This window comes from Bison bison, unplaced genomic scaffold (genome assembly GCF_000754665.1).
Source record: "Bison bison bison isolate TAMUID 2011002044 unplaced genomic scaffold, Bison_UMD1.0 scf7180017864295, whole genome shotgun sequence".
NCBI classification, from domain to species: Eukaryota; Metazoa; Chordata; class Mammalia; order Artiodactyla; family Bovidae; genus Bison; species Bison bison.
Genome location: NW_011494867.1, coordinates 10,454,531 through 10,461,343, shown reverse-complemented (window position 1 = coordinate 10,461,343; position 6,813 = coordinate 10,454,531). Strand labels below are relative to the sequence as shown.

The following is a 6,813-nucleotide window of genomic DNA, read 5'->3' as shown; positions in this document are numbered from 1 at the left end:
TTTGCCCAACACAAGCTGACCTCCACGACCTCTAGACCTCACGGCCACCCTTCACAACAAGGATGTTGTTACGCACCCCTCGCCCCTGCGGCAGGAAGGAAATGGGTGGAGAGGTCCAGTGCTCCGCCAAGGTCACCTTGCCGGGAGGCAGAGGAGGAAGCTGGACCCCGGGCTGGCAGGGCACAGCCTCCTGTGGCTCCACTACTCTGGTCTGTGGCCAGAGCTGCCTGCAGAGAACACGTCCTCCCGCCGACCCGAACAGCCTGTTCACATCTGCTTCCAGAAGGGTGGCCCTCAGGGTCCCCTCAGGCCACTGCCCCCTTTCCTGATGGGAAGATAAACGGAGCTGGCGTTGTGTGTTGCTGGTTGGGCGGGAGGCAGAGAACTCGGGGGCCAGGAGTGATGAATCAGCAAGCATGAGCGCGGCCCAGCCTGAGGGTCAGGTTCTTCTCTGCCAAAGGACACGTGACCTCTCTCCTTGGCTGGGCTGGGAGGCTCTGCTTAAACAGCATCCTTTCAAGAAGCCCACGGAGGGGCCATGACAGCCCCACTTTCACCCGAGGTGACAAGGCTCTCTCCTGCTGTCTCGGAAACCTGGGAAACACTGAGGAGGAGGGGCAGGCTGGCCGGAAGCCCAGCGCTCAGAGACTTAGCTTCTCATCTGTAAAATGGAGCAACAGCCTGTTTCCTGTGTCCAGGTGCTGGAGAGGACCAATGAGATCCTGAAAGAGGAAGTATTTTGGAAACTCAGCTGTGCTTCTTTAAACACTTTGGTAGAGAGCCTGTGAGGCCAGGCTGGGGAGGGGACTTGCTAGGGGGACCGCCCTGCCCTCCAGGAGTTTTCAGCATGGACAAGAAGGCCCCCACACCATCACAGATAGGCCCAGGAACCCAAAAGTGCCAGGACATTCTGGAAGGCCCCAGGGATAGGAGGGGAGCTGAGGCTGGAAGGATGAGTGGGCAGAGAGCAGTCTGACTCTGCAGAAAGAGCAGTCCTGGAGGCAGTCGGAACACAGACTCAGCCCCAGAGTTCTGGCCTTCAGATCCCCACTGGTCACTGAGGAAGCTCCTCAAATAACCTCCAGGGATCTGAGGCCCAGGAGGGAGTGACCTGTTCAAGGGCACACGGCTGGGACCTGGTGGAAGCTTCCCATGACAGCCTGTGCAAAGGCCCTGGGGTGTGAGGGAGTGGGGAGAAGTGACAAGTGTGTCTCGGGGGCCGAGTCAGGTTGTGAGACCTTAGGGCTGCCCCCACCCTTGAAGCTGAACCCATGCAATGGTGACAGCACGATGTGAGAGGGTCCCAGCCAGAGATGAGGCTGGGGACAGAACTGCTCGGTCCCCGTGGGAAGCACACGTGCCGGGAACCCCATCCATCCCCCAGTGGCTCTCCTCCTCCGCCAGGGCTGGGGCGGGCAGGGAGGGAAGACTTTCTCTCTGGCTGGGGATGTGGGGCTGCCTCGCCCCTTGGGACTCCGCTTGGCCCCATCCCTCTGGACAAGCATTTGGAACAGGGTGGGGTGACTTCCTCCTGGAGATAAGGCCCAGGCAGGCGTCCATGGCAGCTGCTGCAAGGACAGCTGTGGACACAGAGCCTGGTTCCCTGAGCCTGGAGATGCTGCCATTTTCTGATGATAATTGAGCCTAAAGCCCCCAAAGATCCTAGGGGCTTAACCCACCTCAAAGACTGTGTGATGTTTTCAGACGAAATGCAGCTGGAAAGCCTGCAGCCTTTAAAAACAGCCCACAGTTCAGCAGGCTGCCCTGCTTTGCTGTGTTATGAGGCCTGACCTTGAGGGCAGCCGGGGCAGAGCCTTTGCTTGCAGATGGTACGTAGCTCATGTTTCTAACCTGTTTTGCTTTTTCGGGAAAAAATTAAAACGTTCACAGGTCACTCTTTCCCTCCCTGCCCTCATTAACAATAAAAAGTAGCTTTAGGGCATCTGATGGGGAAAACATAGCTTTTTTAAGGAGCTCTTCTGGGATATAACTCGCAGGCCACACAATTCACTCTTCTAAAGCACACAGTTGCATGGGTTTCAGCATATTGAGTCATGCAACCATCAATACAATGACTTTTAAAGCATCCCACCACTCCTAAAAGAAACCCTGGATTCTTAGCCATCACCTCCAACCCCTCCACCCCTGGCAACTACTGATCTGCTCTCAGTCTCTCTGCATTTCCTTTTGGACATTTCATATACATAGCATCACACAAGCTGCGGTCTTTTGTGTTTGGATTGGGCTTCCCTGGTGGCACAGACAATAGAGAATCTGCCTTGCCATGCAGGACACCCGGGTTCAATCCCAGGGTTGGGCAGATCACTGGAGGAGGGAGTGGCTACCCACTCCAGTACTCTTGCCTGGAGAATTCCAAGGACAGAGGGGCCTGGCGGGCTACAGTCTATGGGTTGCAAACAGCACAACACGACTGAGAGATTAATTTCCTCTCCTTTTTTTTTGACCTGAGCATGATGCTTCCAAGGCTCATCCACGTTGCAGGCAGAGTCAGTGCTTCGTCCCTTTTTACGGGCAAGAGATCCTATTCCATTCTGTGGACAGACTATGTTTGGCTTATCCATACATCTGCTGATGGAAATTTCGGTTTTTTCCACTTTCTAGAGGCTGTGAATACTGCTGCTACGAACATTTGTGTGCAAGTTTTTGTGTGAACCTAACTCTTCACTTCTCTTGGGTATATAAACAGAATTGCTGGATCATATAGTAACTCTACATCTAACTTTCTGGGTAACAGCCAGACTGGGAAACCATGAAGTATTATAACTTAAATGAAGCATTTATGAAAAACTCACTAACACTTGCGGAGCATTTACTCTGGTCAGGCTGTCAGAATGTTGCCGTTATTTCAGCCCCACGACAAGCTCGCTTGGCGCGTACTGCTTCCGTCCCCACTGTGCAGGGCAGGAAGCTGGGAATCAGAGACGCTGAGTCACTGAGTAGGGGGCCCAGCTGCGAAGTGTGGACCAGGGATATGAACCAGGTTGTGGTCCCTTCCCTTCTGAAGACCTGGGACAGGCGGCCTGCTTCCAGTGTCAGGAGGACTGGGCTTCTTTTTTAGCCAGAGATGTTCTCATTTTGAAGAACTAACAACCCAAAGACCACTTTCTAATTCCTCCTCCTGGGAACTGATCAGAGGCCGGGTCACGATGCTGTGTGGCCGTAACTGACTCACTCGTCCTTCACCTTAACGGTCCACCTGGCTCAGCCCTGGGAAAGGCCTGCCGGCTCGAATCCCTGCTCCAAACCAGCATCCCTGCGGAGAACAGAACCCAACCAGGCCTTTTTCCTTACAGCAGCCCCGACACATGACGGCACATGAGCCAACTTTCCCAGCTTGCCTGCCGAACTGAAAGCAGTCGTTCTCGGCCCTGAGCTGAGCAGAATCCCGGGGGCCATAAAACCCCAAGTGACTAAACAACCTAAGTGTCCACCAACACATGAACGGATAAAGAAGATACAGTACATATACACACAATGGAATACTACTTGGCCATAAAAAAGAAGGAAATAATGCCATTTGCAGCGCATGGATGGACCTAGAGATTATCATACTGAGTGAAGTGAGTCAGCCAGAGAAACACCATACGATATCACTTATATGTGGACTCTAAAATACGATACAAATGAACTTATCTATGAAACAGAAACAGAGAAGAGACAAGGGGGACGAGGGAGGGATGAATTGGGAGTCCGGGGTTAGCAGATGCAAACTATTGTATATAGTCTGGACAAACAACAAGGTCCTACTATAGCACAAGAAACTATATTCAGCATTTGCGCGTCGCCCTTCGGCCTGAGTAGACCAAGACCATGCTACGTGGGCTGGGTGCACAGCTGGGGGACTGGGCTGGAGAGGAAACATAGTAAATTGGGAAGAGGACAGACAGGACAGCCTGGGCGCTTGAACCAGCGTAGGGAGGGTTGATGACTGCAAGACCCGAGCAGCATCATCCTTTATACCAGAAAGCTGGCGAGCACTATGGGGAAAAAACAAATCAAGAAGAAAGTGGAAGAGGTGCTAGAAGAAGAGGAAGAATATGTGGTGGAAAAAGTTCTAGACCATCGAGTGGTAAAGGGCAAAGTGGAGTATCTCCTAAAGTGGAAGGGGTTCTCAGATGAGGATAACACACGGGATCCAGAAGAGAACCTGATTGCCCTGACCTCATTGCTGAGTTTCTGCAGTCACAGAAAACAGCACACGAGACAGATAAATCAGAGGGAGGCAAGCGCAAAGCTGATTCTGATTCGGAAGATAAGGGGGAGGAGAGCAAACCAAAGAAGAAGAAAGAACAGTCAGAGAAGCCACGAGGCTTTGCCCGGGGTTTGGAACCAAAGCGGATTATTGGAGCTATGGACTCCAGTGGAGAACTCATGTTCCTAATGAAACGGAAGAACTCTGATGAGGCTGATCTGGTCCCTGCCAAGGAAGCAAGGTCAAGTGCCAGCAGGCTGTCATATCCTTCTATGAGGAAGGGCCGACGTGGCATTCTTACCCCTCAGAGGATGATGACAAAAAAGATGGTAAGAATTAACTTTCTTGAATACCAGCCCCTGTCACATCTGACTGGGTTTCAAGTGGGGAAAGAAGGTGTTCTCCTTGACGCCATAAAGGTGGCTCGAGATGTCCTTTGAAGAGCCAGGATAGTTTGTGTGCCCTACAGCAGCCCAAGGGCTTCAAAGCTGCACACCCATCCGGTGGAGGGGAAGGAGGGTCAGTGTTTCAAGGCAACCCGTTCTGAACTTTGCTTAAAAAAAAAAAAAAGCAAAGGGCCTTCTATGAAGGACAAAAAGTAGAACGGGATGTGGGAGAGCAAGAGATACTGTAGATCTTCAAAGAGCATCTCCACAACCCACACAGCCTTCTTCCCAATGGTGTTAACTCTGCATTTTTACAGCATAGCATGTGTGTAAGCTAAGCTAAGTCACTTCAGTCGTGTGTGACTCTCTGTGACCCCATAGATGGCAGCCCACCAGGCTGCGTCGTCCCTGGGATTCTCTAGGCAAGAACATTGGAGTGGGTTGCCACTTCCTTCTCCAAAGCATGAAAGTGAAAAGTGAAAGTGAAGTCGCTCAGTCGTATCAGACTCTTAGCAATCCTATGGATTGCAGCCTACCAGGCTCCTCCATCCATGGGGTTTTCCAGGCAAGAGTACTGGAGTGGGGTGCCAATGCCTTCTCCAAGCATGTGTGTAGTTTTGGGCTATTACTGGTGTATTATTTGGGGTGGGTGGGGTGGGGTGGGAAAGAAGGGAGATGGGTTAGGATCATTTTTGTTAAAATTTGGGGAAACGGTGAAACAAAGGAAAGAACAACTAATGATGATTGGGTTCTGTGTCCAGAATATTGTATCCTTTCAAAAATGTCACTGGCAACCTAAATGAGGACTGTGAGAGGCTGTTTAAAAGCTGTGAATGCCTGAAACTTAGAAGCCAAGGTATTCCCTGCCTGAGCGTAATGCTGTTCCCAACAAAGGAATAAGAAGCTACCAAAGGTGCCATTTGGGGGATGGAAACTGGTTGAGGAGGAAAAGTCTTACTGGAGTGTGTACACAGGCAGATCACTCTGTCTTAGAGGTGCTATTCATGAAACTGACAAGAAGACCCTTTCTTTTCCTATTGTGAAGTTACAAATATCAGCTTCTCCATCCAAGCCACTGGGGAAGTATTTAGGGAAGGGCAGAGAGTGGTATAGGAAGTGAGTTAGTAGGGAAAGACAAGGGCTGGTGCTCATAGGGTGGAAAACTCTTGGAGCCTCTGCTTTTTGAACTCTGAAACCATCGGTGGCAGGGTTCAGGCACTGACAGCCCAAGTTCAAGAGCTGAATGATTTCAAAAGCCCTGGTCTCAGGAGAAGATAAATTTTCATACTGGGGCAGTGGTTCACTTTAAAACAAATTTTTAATCCTAAGAATTAACTAAAATCCAAAACGCTGTCTTGAGTCATGAGATCCATCAGTTGTTGACATCGTCTTGATCTGCATCTAGAACTCTATTGTAATTTTTAGGCGTGTGTTAGGTTTTTGTGAAAACTTTCATTTAAATGTAAACTTCATATCAACACTGTCAGTTTTTTGTCTTAATAAAACTATATACATTTATTAAAAAAAAAAAAAAACTATATTCAACATCCTGTGATAAACCAGAATGGAAAAGAAAATGAAAAAGAATATGTATGTGTAACTGAGTCACTCTACTGTGCAGCAGAAATTAACACAACATTGTAAATCAAGCATATTTCAATAAAATAAACTGAAAAAAACCCGCTGGGCCTAACCCTCTGAGAGCCTGAGCCTGTGGGTCTGGGGTGGGGCTGAGAGTCGGCAAGCTCCCGGGCGAGGCTGACGCTCCAGGTCGCTAAGAAGCCAGGTGTATCAGGGCTGGGCCACAAGGCCTGCGCTCCAGGTCACTAAGAAGCCAGGTGTATCAGGGCTGGGCACAAGGCCTGCACAAGGTGTGAAGCGCTTCTGTCTCTGCTTGGGCAAGCCTGCCCGTGAGGGATGAGGCCCCTGCTGCACTTAGGACCTTTGTATCCTTGGGCGTTGTTTCTTCAGTTGGAAGGAAGAAGGGCTGTCTAGACGGGTGGGCAGTAGTTTCACAACTTACCAAGGTACCCACTCGGACCCCTGCCTTTGTATTTGTAAACTGATCCCTGGTGCTCTGCTGCCCCCCAGTGGCGGGCAATTCTGCACCACCTCCTTTGGGAGGTGCCCCTCGATTGCTGACTGTAGGCAGGGGTGCCTGCTCCCTGACCCAGAACCAGGGTCCTCATACTTGGTTTTCCTTGGGAACTGATC

The 6,813-nt window shown here is 50.6% G+C and overlaps 1 pseudogene; it reads left to right on the top strand.

The window, feature by feature from the left end:
- Positions 1–3,947: 3,947 nt before the first annotated feature.
- LOC104996539 lies at positions 3,948–4,553 on the top strand (annotated as a pseudogene).
- The last annotated feature ends 2,260 nt before the right edge of the window (positions 4,554–6,813 follow it).